The sequence below is a fragment of the Lampetra fluviatilis genome, chromosome 54 (assembly GCF_964198595.1).
Source record: "Lampetra fluviatilis chromosome 54, kcLamFluv1.1, whole genome shotgun sequence".
NCBI classification, from domain to species: Eukaryota; Metazoa; Chordata; class Hyperoartia; order Petromyzontiformes; family Petromyzontidae; genus Lampetra; species Lampetra fluviatilis.
This window is the reverse complement of record NC_136328.1, coordinates 3576810-3593483: the sequence shown is the minus strand read 5'-3', so window position 1 is coordinate 3593483 and position 16674 is coordinate 3576810.

Sequence of the window (16674 nt, the reverse complement as noted above, 5' to 3'; positions counted from 1 at the left end):
CGGTGGTGAGATGTTAACTACCTCGCCTGGTATGCAGGAAGTCGTGGGTTCGATCACGACCCTGACGCCTGCTGTTGTATATTTGGAGTTTGCGTGTCTCTCTCTCTCTGTCCTTGATGAGATGTTAACTACCTCGCCTGGTATGCAGGAGGTCGTGGGTTCGATAACGACCCTGACGCCTGCTGTACATTTCGAGTTTGCGTGCCTCTTTCCTCGTGGTCGCGCGGTTTTTCCCTCCACATTTCGAATCAACATCGCGCGTTCAGAGTATTTGGCTGGTTTAAATCTCCACACGATAGGCCACTTCGTTGAGCAATCATTTGTGATGGACAGGTCGCTTCTGAAAAAGAGCAACATAGCTCAGTGGGGCCTGACCTGGTACAATAACAATCCTTTCATCTTCTTGGTTCTTTCGGTAAAGTCACGTAGAAGGGAAATAATAAAACAATTAAAATAAAACATTATAAAATACAATTCTCACGACGTTTCGGCCACAACGCAAGCAGCCGTCCTCAGGTGAAGAACAGGTCTGTCGGAAAGACAGCGTCTGAATGATTCCGACAGACCTGTTTTTACCAACACCTGCGATTCTAAATATATTCTGCGAGAATTTCTCAAAGATATTCCGTAAGATTTGGAACGACTGCTAAACGTGAAACCTTATCTGACTGTACGGTTATTGGAATTCAAACATTTATTGTTTTCCTTTTACCCCCGCACATCTTTCCATTTAGGACGTGGTTTCACGAATGTTTGCATTCACATCAGATTACACCAACACGAGAAATTATATAACCCCGGGTGTCTCAGGGGTCACAGCTTCAGGGGCTCAGAGCCTGTACATCTCAAGGCTCCTGGGTTAAATTCCAGGCACATGTCTGTGATCACGAACCGAGTTTCTCGAGGGTAGCGAGTTCACGGTCTCATCCTCGGTCGCCAACGACTACGCCTCGATGTCACGAAACGTTGGGCGTGAGAATGAAAAGTTGGTTGGCAATCGTGTGACAAACATTAAGTCTTCTGGTTTGAAGCTTTCGTGACTGCAGGAATCCATACTCTTTGGTTCTTTCTGTAAAGTCACGTAGGTAGAAAAGAAAATAAATCACGACGTTTCGTGCGCAACACAAGCGTCCGTCGGAACCAACGAGTCTTCTGGTCAGGAGTGCGTGGGAAAAGTGTCTCTTCCTAACTCGCGTGGACCTTAATGCCACTTGACGGGATCTCCGAGGGAGCTCTGTGATATCTGCTTCTGCGGGACATTCTCCAACACGGAAGTGTCGCACTGCACTGCGAGAGATCCGAATGGAATCTTCTACCTTTTTACACGTTTTCATTTAACTATCTCTGTCTGTTCTTGTCGTTGTTGTTGTATCCTCAAATCTTGTAACTCAATTTTAACCCACTTCCCAATGTGGTATCGACTGCAAAATATGATCATTGTTTTTTTACCCTTTTATCTGGCAACAAAACTGACACCTTTTTTTACAAGGAGTCATGTTTGCATTGACCACAATACCTGCGGTCGGAATGCAAACAAAAAACACAACTCTGATAATGTATGCACTGTCCTTGAAATTGATTGGTCCACACCCGAGACAGCTTTTCTTAGAGCCTAGTCTCACATGGTGTTGGACCAGATGACGCCAAAAGGCGCACTGGTAAAGGAGGTTCCAATGGTGATCGACTGCAAACTTGGTATACTTATGTCATACTGATGACAATACTATATTCTATCATAAAAATATATATATTTAAACATTATTTTTTATATGTTATGTTTCGGCTTGGGTCTAATTGTCCACGCTCAACTGACGTTGGCTGTAATTGGCCACGGCCCCTTACGTTATGGCAAGCTTCGGGGCCACTTCCTGGAGTCGTGGAGTTCTTCCATTACTAGTACATTTCATAAAAGCGTGTTTTTAAAGAAGTTTTTTTTTAAAATACTATTATCTTTACGTTTGTTGTCCCTCCTCCGCACCTCCGATTAGCACGTTTGGCTCCGTACGGGTGCGAGAGAAGTTGTACATACCGACATACATCTCATGACGCCACCCCTATACGACTATCGGCGGATACAATCTGGACGAAAAATAAATAAAAAGGATTAAAGTAAATTGCATGAGCCAAGACATTTGGTAAATACAAAAAAACTGTTTTTTTTTTTGCGATGAAAGAAGCAACAGGGATGTTGTTTAGTTTCTCTGCACGCTTGTGATGGTTCGGTTGTTGTTGTCCGACCTTTGAAGATAAAATGCCACGGGGTGCGCAGACGCTGCGTCGAATGCACGCACGCACGCACGCGCGCTGCGTAAACACGCAATCACCGAGTCGTATTGATTTGATGACTCCAATATTGGACCTTTAGTTGTGCGTACGTTGAATTTCTCTCGCACCGAACGACGCAAAACCGCGCTAATCGGCGGTGCAAATTCCAAATCTCGTGCTGATTCTGGTTCCGCTCTCGGTATTAAGGGGGCCCGCCGCGATTTTGGCATCCGTGCTGACACTGCGCAGAGGATGAGACCTGCTCGTCTGCCTCTTCGTGTTCTCGGGACCACGCTGCCAGATGGGTGAGCGCTGAACTCGAACAATCCCAATTCATCTGCTTGGTTCTTTCGGTAAAGTCACGTAGAATGGAAACAATAAAAATAATAAAATAAAGCATAATGAAATGATTCTCACGACGTTTCCGAAACGATGAATCCCTGCAGTCACGAAAGCTTTAAATCGAAACAGTCCCAATTCCTTGTGACGATCTGATCATACCCTCCCTCCTGTTGCGGCTCCAACAATGAACAAAGTATCCATAATAGAGTTAATTGTTTAATTTTTACCCTTTAATCTGGCAACAAAACTGACACCTTTTTTTACAAGGACAGTGCATACATTATCATTATCAGAGTTATGTTTTTTGTTTGCATTATGACTGCAGGTATTGTGGTCTATGCAAACATGACTCCTTGTAAAAAAAGGTGTCAGTTTTGTTGCCAGATTAAAGGGTTAAACAACCAATTATCATATTTTTTACTGGCAAATGAGGTTCCAATGGCATAATAGAGTTGTTTTTGGGTTAGATCGCCTAAATAAAAGTGCGTCGTTAAACTCGCCAACACCCAAAACAGCCAATTGGTGAAGGTTTCGATTTAAAGCTTTCGTGACTGCAGGGATTCATGTTCTTGGTTCTTTCGGTAAAGTCACGTCGAAATGCTTGTGTTGGAATCGAAACGTCGTGAGAATTTAATTGTTTTATTTTTATTATTTTATTATTTCCCTTCACAACTCCCAGGGGCTAGGGCCCTAATCTGAGTCTGGGTCCCTGCCGGCTAGCTCCGGTCTCTCTCTCTCGTGTCGGATCGTGGACTCTGCCGACTCCACCGACCGGAGAGAGAAGCACCACTACGGCTACCACCGGCTTCTCCCCAGACTCACCACTCGATCCCTCTCTCTACCCCTGGTTCCCTCTTCACCCTGCTTACTCTACCCGTTGCCACAGTGACCCCGCTTACGTCACGGGGTATCCCTTAAGTACCCAAGGAGACGTGACGTCATAGCACTGAACGGCACACCTGACGTCACGTCCCCATTTTACTCCTCTACAATTGTAACGAATTGGCACGTTTTGTCGCGAAAACAAAAAAATGCCCTCGTCGTTCAGCGGCACTGCCAACAACTGTTGACAATGCAAATTTTTCTGTCGCTACATTATAACTATCATTGAATTGCAGTGGTATGCAACGCGGCTGTAATGACTCACCAAACGAAGATGACGACGCGTTACAATCAGCCTGTGCGCTCTGCCCCCACCAAACAGCCGACGACAAATTTAAAACACAAAAAGCAGCTCTAAGGAAATGAGTTCGTCACCCGAGGTGATTTAGAAAGTGCGTAGCTCCAGTGGCTTCCTCATATCGGAAGGGAAGAGCGTTCCAGACGGCCGCAGAAGCAGCGTCTGAAAGCTTCGCGCGATGCTGTGGGCCCCGTCTTTGTTCGACAGTTCTCCGAAAGCCGCCGCTGCTGCTGCTGTGAGGATGACCCGCGTTTGTGATACTCCCCACTGTGCCAACTCGCCCTGCTTTAACGTATGCAACACACAAAATACAAAGATCCCCCGTGTAACCTTAACAGGACTTTGGGCAAGTGCTGTTAGCGAGCACCTATTCAGGGCTGGCATGGCGTACGAGGGCGGTGGTGTGGTTAGTACCATGCCCGACCGCCTTTGTCTCCCCAGTGTTGGTGGTTACACCTCGGCCAACTCATTTAGAGGACGGCTCAGAAGCGCGAGAAGGAACCACAGGCCAAGCGGGAAGGCAGCGACGCAGTGAGCCGGCGCCAAAGTTCCCTCCCAAGCTCTGCGGCCCTCTATATATCAAGGTGGTACCGGCCAATGAACATGTGGGGGGGAGGAAACCGGAGCACCCGGAGACAAGGCGCGCGTGCGAGGGGGCAACGCTCTATCCCGTGGAGTTGGCGCACGTGGAGTCCGACGACACGTCTGGCCACGTGCGCGTCGCACGCGAACTGCTGCCTCGTGATAAGACGCATCAGCAGCTTCTGACTTGAAGCACGCGGGAGTCGTTCCGTGTGACGATCCGGGAAAAAAAGAAAACACGGTGTCATTTTTTTGTGTGTTTTGCACAGAAGACCGGTGGTGTCTGAGCGCGAGTGATATTCACGCAGACGTTTGCCTTGACACCGTCAATATTGATGCGCTCTAAATAATATCCCCGACATTACATTTGTCAGAGAAGCTCTGTGCCATTCCCTTGACATTGTATCGGGGGGGGCGGGGGGAGGGAGACATGCAACGTTTATGGCATTTACCCGTCAACAAAATGATTGCCCAATTGTTGCTCATGTCATTGGCAATGGGATGAGCTTATTCGAATGCAAACTATCACATAGAGAACACCCCCCCACCACACCCGTGTGTAGCCTGCATGGTCTGTTTGGGGCAAGTGCTGTTAACGAGTAGCTCCTATGAAGACCGGCACGGCACCACACGAGGGGGTAGGTGGCCAGCACCACGCCCGGCCGCTTTTGTCTCCTTCGTGGCGATATTTTACACATCGCACCAGGTACTCATTTGAGGCTGAGTTGACCTAGGGGAGGCCCCAGGACCGGTTCAGATAATCGTCACTGGGTGTTGGTGGCCGTGAGCGGGGAATCGAACTCGGGTCGCCGGGTTCGTAGCGCAGCGTAGCGGTAACCACTACACTACCGCTCCCCACACTCAACTATAAAACACACACAAACCACACACAACAACAACAACAACAACTGCCGTTCGCCACTAAGTGGTGGTGACGGCACCACGGCGCTCGTGCCAGGCTACGTGCACGTTGAGGCCACGTGAAGTGTTGAACGCCCGCTGGCAGCAGGATGTCACGGGGCAGACCCAGCAGGTGACAGGGGTCGACTGACTGAGATGACACACGCACACATTACACACACCACACTACACACACCACACACACACCACACTACACACACCATATAAACACACCACACACTACACACACACTACACACACCACACTACACACACTACACACACCACACACACCACACTACACACACCACACTAGACACACCACACACACCACACAAACACACCACACACACTACACACACCACACACACACCACACACACCACACACTACACACACCACACTACACACACCACACACTACACACACACCACACACCACACTACACACACACAACACACCACACACTACACACACACCACACCCTACACACACTACACACACCACACTACACACTACACACACCACACCACACACGACACACACTACAAACACCACACCACACTACACTACACACACACTACACACACCACACACACCACACTACCCACACACCACACACTACACACACACGACACACACCACATTACACACACCACATTACACACACTACACTACACACACACCATATAAACACACCACACACACCACACACTACACACACCACACACACTACACACACACTACACACACCACACACCACACACACCACACTACACACACACACCACACACATTCTTACAGTGTAACACATCGCGGTCGCACGCTGTCTGTCGGTTTGCGGTATCTGCACTTTGCCTTTCCCAGCGGTCATTCATAAATTAAAGCGGTCGGCCACTCTGACAGTCTCGGCTTGCTGCCCTGGCCACGTAAGCCTCTGGGCGATGGGCCAACCCCTCCTCCTGATACGCGGCTGCAATTTACTTGAGATAATTTTAAATACGGCGTTGTGACATCGCACGGACGACGAACGTGGCAGGCGTTCAAGAAAGACACCCCTGTGGTAGGCGTAATAAACTACTAAACTGAAATAAAACTAAGTTTTATTTATAGGGGTTTTCTCCTTTTTTCTGGAAACAAAACTGTGTGTGCATTAAATCGTGTGTGCATTAACCACAATACTTGCGGTCAAAATGCAAACAAAAAACACACTCTGGTACCCACCCCCTTGGTTGCCGTTCCGGCCTTCATAGGTGCTCGCTAACAGCACTTGCCCCTACAGACTGTTAAGGCTATATGGGGGATATTTGTCTTTGTGTGTGTGTCAGAAGTCAGTGTGCGTGTGTGTGTAAGTCAGTGTGCGCGTGTGTGCGCGTGTACGCGCGTGTGCCCGCGTGTGTGCGCGTGTGTGTGTCAGACGTCAGTGTGCGTCGTAGTTGATGTGATCATAACGCCGTGCCGCTGTGTGCGTGTGCACCATTGAAAGGGGCTCGCGGGGTTAAAGTTTGTGATTGTTATTTAATTTATATTTGGCGAGACAATCTTTGGTGCGCACTGGTTCCCTTGCAGGTTTCTTTTGGGGATTTCACTCGCCACACCTGGTCCCGCAATGTCGTCACACAGCCGGTGAAATTTGTGGACACAGCACACACAACTGTGTACGCAACAACGATGACTCGTCGCGAAAATAAACAAGCGGACAATTTGTGCTACCCACATCTGTCCCGACCGCATTAACAAAAATAAAAATAAAAGTTTAAATGCGCACGCATCCCATCAGCAATCGAGTAAGCTGCAAGCCCCCCGTGGATTAGAGTGCTCATTTTACTGCCACTTACGAATAAAAAAATATAAAAAAATTTGTGAGTGAATTATTCATTGCACCTCGTTAAAAGTGACTCAAGCACAGCTAAGGGGGGGGGCACACGCGGGTGGGAAGCGCCTCGGAGCCCCCCCTTGTTCGCGACACAAACACGCGACTTTGCGTGGTTTACGAGATACACAGGCCCGGGTCGACGGAAATTGCTTCTTGAAGAATTTGTATTTGGGGCCGTCCATAAATGACGTCACGTGATTTTTGACGATTTTGGACCCCCCCTGGTCAAATCTGCCCCCCCCCCACAAAAAAGTAAAACATACTTCAAATCGCTTTAAACTATTGTCATTGTAGTGCGTATTTAATGTGGCGCTGCACTCTGATGTTGTAGGAGAAAACATTTATTAAAAAGTATATTTAGTTAAGTAGAACGTGTTGTCTATATTTATTTAAAGTTGCGCATTTTGATGTGACGACACATTTCTCAAACTCCCCCCCCCCTTCGTCACACATCGTCACAAATGTCTGATTCCCCCCCCCCCCAGGTGCGTGACGTCATTTATGGACGGCCCTTTGTGCTCGTCGGCATCTCGAGATGGTTGATCTCTAGCCACTCCGGTCCTGATCCAAATTAGAACTTTTGTTCCCCCGCACATTTCTGGATCGACAGCGAGGTTCTGGTGAATTTCCAATGCAGTTGAAGCATCCCACCCGCGCCTCCTATTCGCACCGTTGAATACGTACGGTGCAAAAGAAGTTTAACATACAGCACAAACAAAAATACTGTGCATAGTCTAACACTACCCATAGACTCACACTATACATAAACTAACACTGCCCACAGACTAACACCGCCCATAGACTCACACTATACATAAACTAACACTGCCCACAGACTAACACCGCCCATAGACTCAACACTACCCATCCGATTAGCACGGTTGGTCGACGTACGGCGCGAAAGAAGTTCAACAGACACGCGTACAAGAGGCGGCTATTAACGTGAGCGCACGCTCCAACCGTGCGGTCGTCACATTGACCCCCCCCCCCCCCCTCTAGTTAAGACCGCAACGGGAGGAGGATCTCCCACAATTCTGGCTGTCGCCTGAGGATGCCGGCTGCGAAACGTCGCGCGGCGCTCGAATCGTAAAAACGTTGCGGTGGGAGTTTTACAACCCAGCACACCGCCTGTGCTGAACCCGTAACCCATTGGCACGCTTTGTGCACCGCGAGAAAACCCTGGGTCGTGGCGGGTATTGCCGACACATTAAACCCCCTTCACTACGAACGCGTTCCGGTGCATCCGGCCGTGTCTCGTACACGGCAGACAGCAGCAGTGACAACAGCAGCAGCAGTGGCAACAGCAGCAGCAGCAGCGCCAACAGCGGCAGCAGCAGCGGCAACAGCGGCAGCAGCAGCGGCAGCAGCAGCAACAGCAGCAGCAGCAACAGCGGCAACAGCAGCGGCAGCGGCAGCAGCAGCGGCAACAGCAGCAGCAGCAACAGCAGCAGCAACAGCAGCAGCAGCAACAGCAGCAGCAGCAGCGGCAACAGCAGCAGCAGCGGCAACAGCAGCAGCAGCAGAAGCGGACGAACGGAACGCGCTTCGGGCGGGATCTGTCACGTGTGGCGACTCGGGTTCAATGCGCGTGCGTGCGCGTGCCACCCTAGACGCCTTGCGCGGTGCCGATGAAACTCGGGCCGACTCGATCGCGCAGGTCTGCGTCTTGCCGCTAACACACGACCCCAAAGGCACATCCCCCCCCCCTCCTCCAACCCCCCACTCCGTGTGCATCGTTTTACTATCTTGTTTCAGTGTCTTTATCTCTCTCTTTCTCACCTGAAGACGGTGGCTTGTGTGTTGCGATCGAAACTTCGTGAACGATTAATTTTCTATCTACGTGATTTTGGGGCCGTCCATAAATGACGTCACGCGATTTTGGACGATTTTTGGACCCCCTCCTCATCGTCACACGGCGTCACAAAAGGTCAGACCCCCCCCCCTCAAATATGACGTCACAATGCTCTGCCCCCCCCCTCCCGCAAAATAAAACATGCTTCAAATCGCTTTCAACTTTTGTCATTGTAGTGCGTATTTAATGTGGCGCTGCACTCTGATGTAGTAGGAGAAAGCATTTATTAAAACGTATATTTAATTAAGTAGAACGTGTTGTCTATATTTATTTAAAGTTGCGTATTTTGATGTGACGTCACGATTCTCAACCCCCCCCCCCCTAGGTGCGTGACGTCATTTATGGACGGCCCCTTTACCGAAAGAACCAAAGAGTATGGATTCCTGCAGTCACGAAAGCTTCAAATGAAGACTTAGACTTGTTGGGGCAAGTGCTGTGAGCGAGTTGCAACTACGTCACGCACGGCCGCCTTTGTCTCCCCGGCGGTGATGTTCACACGCCCGGGTACTCGTTTGAGGCTGAGTCGACCTAGGGGAGGCCCCAGCGCCCGCTTCAAATAATCGTCACCGGCGTTGGCCGTGAGCGGGAATCGAACTCGGCTCGCTGGGTTCGTAGCGCTAACCGCTACACCCACCGCTCCTCATACCCATACGGGGGGGGGGGGGACAAACACGTGGTACGAACGTCACAAACGTCACAAAGAGAAAGGGCAGCCGAGTCGGGAATCGAACCCAGGCGCTCTCTTGCTGTGCGGCAAACGCGTTCCGACTGCGCGACACCGCGCACCGTGCCACCACCCTAAGGCGCATCAAAGTGTCGCTTCATGGACACCACGCCACCCACAGCACGCACGTGTCCAACCCAGCGGCTCTTCACCTTTAGTCTGCGACCTTGCAACCTCGTTGTGTTCTCAATCGTAAGACAAATAATAATAATTGTACATTTTTCGATTTAAAGCTTTCGTGACTGCAGGGATTCATCTTCTTGGTTCTTTCGGTAAAGTCACGTAGAAGGGAAGTAATAAAATAAAAAAATAAAAAAAACATAATTAAATATTTTATCATGTTTTCTTTTTTATAACTTTTTATTATTTTTAAAATAAAAAAAACATAATAAAATATTTTATCATGTTTTCTTTTTTATTATTTTATTACTTCCCTTCTACGTGACTTTACCGAAAGAACCAAGAAGAATAATTGTACAATGTCAATAAATGCGTAGAGATTTAATGAAACAAAGTCGTTGGCACTCACGCACCCGTGCTCGATTTGCACGGGGGAATCTCACTCGGGTCGCGAATCTTATCACAACAACAACACCCCCACCCCCCACCATCACCACGGTGCCAGGCTAGGTACACTTTGAGGACACCTGAAGCAGCAGCAGCAGCAGGCCAGAGCTCGCTCGGTGTAGGATGTCACGAGACAGATCCAGATGCTGGCGGGTTACGGGGCGAGACGGTGGGGGGTGGTGGGGGGGCGGGGGGGGGGTTGACTTGGCAGAACGTGTCAAGGTGACAATTTCGCGGACTCTTCCGGATGAACCGAGAACCGACGATGACACGGCCGAATGTAACGTGGCCGTGTCAGTGTCACCGAAGCGTATCGTCATCAGACGCGTCGGGAAGAACTTGACGGGGTGAGGGTGTGTGTGGTGGGGGGGGGGGACGGGTTTTGATTCCTTACCCGTACCCGGCCGCACCAGGGTCGCAAACGGGTACTCGTACCCGGCCAGGTACGGGTACCCGTTCCCTACCCGTACCCTACCCGAAATGAGTGACAAACGGTTACTCACCAGTGACTCACGGCCTACCCGTACCCGGCCGCACCAGGGTCGCAAACGGCTACCCGTACCCGTACCCGGCCGGGTACGGGTAGCCGGGTATCGGGTAGGGTACGGGTATCGGGTACCCGGTTGCGACCTCTGGGATGGATGGAGCAAGCCCGTCAAGTTGTTTAAAAAAAAAATACTCCCCGAGTGGAGAGGTACACAGCGAGATGAAATCGGCCAAACTCTGCCCTGAATTCCACAAGAAAACTCCCTCCCCTCCGAAGGCCGCCGTCGTCAGCGCGAAGGCCCGAAGCCGCTGTGGCCCAGGAAGGGGTTTCGTGTCGATGTTCGAACACGAATGGAGGACGCGTCAAGGGAGTTTGGTGGCCGAATGGAGGGCGGCTCTTCGAGACGTGGACGTTCAATTGCTTACTCGATTGCTGCGTCTGAGATGCGATGCACACACGTGGTACACACAATGGGCACACGTGACGCACACAATGCACACAATGGGCACACGTGGTGCACACACTGCACACACGTGACACACACACTGCACACACGTGATACACACGTGGTACACACACTGCACACACGTGATGCACACAATGCACACACGTGGTGCACACACTGCACACACGTGACACACACACTGCACACACGTGATACACACGTGGTACACACACTGCACACACGTGATGCACACAATGCACACACGTGGTGCACACAATGCACACACGTGATACACACAATGCACACACGTGATACGCACGACGCTACTATGGTCGCTGTGGCGCAAGATCAATTGTTGTGCTGTACTTCTGCGCTCTCACGTCTACGCTCTCAGCCATTACCAACACGCAGTGACCAGCGGGGTGAAGTATGGTCGAACAACGCCCATGAGGTGGGGCGAGTTCCAATGTGTGTCGCCGTCATTTATTTATAGGCACGGCAGCACCGAGATGGCCAGAACACATTTTGAACAAAACACGCAACATTTTAAATGAGGTCAGAAATATGTAACACGAATCACGTCAATTATTAAGAACGCCGGGGCCACGGATCAAATTTGAAATGAAAGAGAACGCGCAAGGTTTATATTGATTTTAAATATTAATACGGTAACATGAATTTACTTTTGCATAGGCACAATTGCAGAGAGGCACAATCGCCAACGTTAGGCAAATTCCATGCCAACGTTGGCCCTACGTTGGCACGGGGTTTGGAAGACGTCACCCACAGCACGTGTCCAACCCAGTGGCTCATAACATTTTGTCTGCGACCTCGCACTCCTTTGGTGCTCAATTGTCAAAGCAAAACAGTAGAATTATATTGGTAGGAACCTCCTGGTTACACCAGCCCACAGGGGATTATTGTGTCCGTCCGTCTGTCTGTCGTGCATCCAAAAATGGGAGGGGTGGGGCTGGGTGGAGAGGGGAGGGTGGGGAGGGGCTGGGTGGGGAGGGTGGGGATGGGCTGGGTAGGGAGGGTGGGGGGACTAGGTGGGGGTGGGAGGGGTGGAGCTGGGTGGGGAGGGGCTGGTCACCCCGTCGTGCCCTTATAAAACTCAACGTTTAACCTACTCACGCCGGCTTGTGCCCGCCCTCACAGTCGGCCATATTTGCGGAATACACCACGCCGCCGTTGACCCTGGCCATTGACCGAGCAACCCAACGTTCCTACCAGCTTCCTCCGCAGGACAATGTGTTAATAAACACACAAAGTCGTCGGCACTCACGTGTCCGTGCTTAATTAGTGTTCTCGATGATTTACCTTCTAAAAAAATAAGTAATATTAAAAAAAATTAAAAACGCTTTTATGAAATGTACTAGTAATGGCAGAACTCCACGACTCCAGGAAGTGGCCCCGAAGCTTGCCACAACGTAAGGGGACCGTGGCCAATTACAGCCAACGTCAGTTGACCGTGGACAATTAGACCCAAGCCGAAACATAACAAATGCAAAAAAATGTTTAAAAATATATATTTTATTTCTTATGATAGAATATAGTGTTGTCATCAGTGTGACATAAGTATACCAAGTTTGCAGTCGAAACCACATTGGGAAGTGGGTTAATATTGAGTTACAAGATTTGAGGATACAACAACAACAGGCAGAGTGAGTTTAAAGAAAGCGTGGAAAAATAAATGTGGCCATGTCTCGTACCCCCCCAGAAAGGGCATCTCGCACCCCCGTGGGGGTGCAGGTGGCTACGTGCACCCCAGGTAAAGGACCACTGCTCTAATCCTTCATTGCAGTGACAAGTTGATAACCCCCGTGCCATAGAGACTCCTGCAGTCACCGCCGGAGTGAGACCCTCTCGCCTGGCTGATGGATGTCACCCATCCCCCGCCCCGTCCTTGTTTTTCCATCTATGTGTGTTTCTCTATCTCATTTGGTGACCTCCGATGACCCCACCGCCCCTGCCTTGGAACACCGCTTTCATGGTTGCAGTCCCCTGCCCGACTCGCTCCGGTTCATTTAGAGGCGAGTGCGCAAATGCCTGGCGCAGTCTCGCTCGCTCGGGTTCAATGTCGCTCCCTTTTCACTTTTCATTTGCCCCGCTCGCAGTTCCTGATTGCCCGAGCCGCGTTAGCGCAACGAGGGAGTTCTCAACCTCTTCAGTACAATGTACACAACCACCACCACCACCTCCACCTCCACCACCACCACCTCTTCCACCACCACCTCCACCACCACCTCCACCTCCACCACCACCTCCACCACCACCTCCACCACCACCACCTCCACCACCTCCTCCACCTCCACCACCACCTCCACCACCACCACCACCACCACCACCTCCACCACCTCCACCACCACCTCCACCACCACCTCCACCACCACCACCTCCACCACCTCCTCCACCTCCACCACCACCTCCACCACCACCACCACCACCACCTCCACCACCTCCACCACCACCTCCACCACCACCACCACCTCCACCACCTCCACCACCACCTCCACCACCTCCACCACCACCTCCACCACCACCACCTCCACCACCACCTCCACCACCTCCACCTCCACCACCTCCTCCACCTCCACCACCACCTCCACCACCACCTCCACCACCTCCACCACCACCTCCACCACCACCTCCACCATCACCTCCACCACCACCTCCACCACCACCTCCACCACCACCACCTCCACCACCACTACCTCCACCACCACCTCCACCACCACTATCTCCACCACCACCTTCACCACCACCTCCTCCTCCACCACCTCCTCCTCTCTCTCTCAATCAACACCACTGGTTCCTGCCAACTCAGCCAGCATGATCATCATCATCATCAACAGCAGCAGTAAAAACAACAGCCGATGTTGTTCGCCTGCTGAGGCTGGTTGTTGTTGTTGTTGTCGTGACCGGTACTCGAATTGTAAATGCTGTTGTGGGTTTACTCTCCAACGCACCGGTTAGTGCTGTGCTAGTAACCAATTGGCCTCGTTCTGTTTCCATGACAAACCTGAACTAACTGGCTGTGCCCGTCGGTGGCAGGTTTAACGACGCTACGTTAACGCGATTTAACACAACAACAAACCCCCTATCATGGACACCATTGGTCGTGAAAAGCCTCCTACCCACTACGCGTTTCGCCGACACTTGACGACGCACACAACACCGAGAAATCTAGTTATTTAAATGTATAAACATGTGTGTGCGTGTGCACGTGGACGTGAAATGTGGTCGACTCAGCCTCAGATGAGTAGCGGGAGACAAAGGTGCAGAAGAACAAGATAGAGCCGATGTGTCTTTGGTTGTCTTGACAAAGACAAAGATAAAGATCCCCCATATAACCTTAACAGACTGCAGGGGCAAGTGCTGTTAGCGAGCACCTATGAAGGCCGCAACGGTACACGAAGGGGCCAGCACCACGCCCGACCGCCTTTGTCTCCCTAGTGGCGATGTTTACACACCGCACCAGGTACTCATTTGAGGCCGAGTCGACCTAGGGGAGGCCCGCAACCGGTTCAGATAATCGTCACCGGTGTTGGCCGTGAACGGGTATCGAACCTTGACAACAACAACCGCCATTCGCCACTAAGTGGCGGTGACGTCACCACGACGCTTGTGCCAGGCCATGTGCACCTTGAGGCCACGTGAAGTGTCGAACGCCCGCTGGCAGGAGGTCACGTGGCAGACCCAGCAGGTACCACGGGTCCACTGACTGAGACACACACAAACACACACCACCACCCATTCCCTGCCATATTTAATCAATCGGCTTTACGTGAAATTATGATTTAAGTTTGTTTAATTTTATTTTTTTAACTGGCTGTCCGCATGGGGGTGGGGGGGGGGGCAGCCAAAGAGGGCCCCCAGCAGGTTACCGACACCCTGAGCACGAGGGGACTGACCGCTTGGCTTCTTACCGTTGGAAGATAAAAAAAAATGAAATTTATAAAATATAAACAACAACAATCGACTTAGCGAACAGATAAACGGGAACATTTCTACCCCCCCCCCACCGCCGAATAGGCGACTCGTGTTGTGAATAGATGACTTGTATCCGGACACGGCATGCGCGAGAACGCAGCAACATCTCTCGAAGCCGAACTAATGAACATGAGTTACAAATAACTCAACTTTTGCCATAGCTGCATCAGCAGTAGTAGTGCTAATGCCTTACGCCGATATAATCCGTACAACGCCATCCATCCCAATTTTTGCGGCGGCGTTCCGGAAAACATCGCGAGAGCGAGAGACACGCGCAAGGACCCCTCTGGGCGTCGTGCTGAGAGGTCACTTCAAAGCGGCAAGGCGAAAAGCCATCGCCACGATGCAAACGAGCACGCAACGACGCAAAGACGCACGATGATGAATGCGATACGAACGCTAAACGTGACCTCAGACTGTCGCCGAGGTCACGATATTAACTTGAGACGACCGACGCTGCGGGTGCTTGGGTTGGGGGTGGATGGAAGAAGTGGTGGGGGAGGAGGAGGAGAAGTGGGGGGAGGGGGTAGAGACGCAAGCGATGAGAGAGCGCTTCGGGGGCTTGCTGCAGCAAAAGTTGTTCCAAGGACACACGCACAAAAGAGAGCAGTCTTCCGCCAAGGGTAAAACAAACGTCCCCCATCCCGTGTAGCCTCCGAGGGGCTGTTAGGGGGCGCAAGTGCTACTCGGCGAATGATCACTCACAAAGGCAAAAACCTCCCCGTGTCGCCTCGAACGCGCGGCTGGGGCAAAGCGCTGTTTGCGAGCACCTCTGTGTTGATATTTAAAATGACGGTGATGCTGCTGCTGCTGCAGCTGTCGCAGCGTTGGCGGTGGTGCACGAGTAAACACGCCACCGTGGCTAGGAAATGTTAACTATCTCGCCTGGTCTACGGGAGGTCGTGGGTTCGATCCCGACCCTGACGCCTGCTGTATGTATGGAGTTTGCGGTGTCTCTCTCTCTCATCATCATCACTGTGGCTAGGAAATGTTAACTTTCTCGCCAGGGCTACGGGAGGTCGTGGGTTCGATCCCGACCCTGACGCCTGCTGTATGTATGGAGTTTACGGTGTCTCTCTATCATCGTAATCATCACTGTGGCTAGGAAATGTTAACTATCTCGCTTGGTATACGGAAGGTCGTGGGTTCGATCCCGACCCTGACGCTTGCTGTATGTATGGAGTTTGCGGTGTCTCTCTCTCATCATCATCACTGCGGCTATGAAATGTTAACTATCTCGCCTGGGCTACAGGAAAGTCGTGGGTTCGATCCCGACCCTGATGCTGTATAGTTTGAGTTTAATTTTTCTCCGGGTCCTCCGGGTTTCTTCCCCTCCACATTTCGAATCAACTTCACGCGTTCGGAGTATTTGGCTGCTGTGTAAAATTTCTCCACGGCGATGATAAGTTAGCCACTTCGTTGAGCTTTCATTTGTGATAGCCAGGTAGCTTTTGAAAACAAAA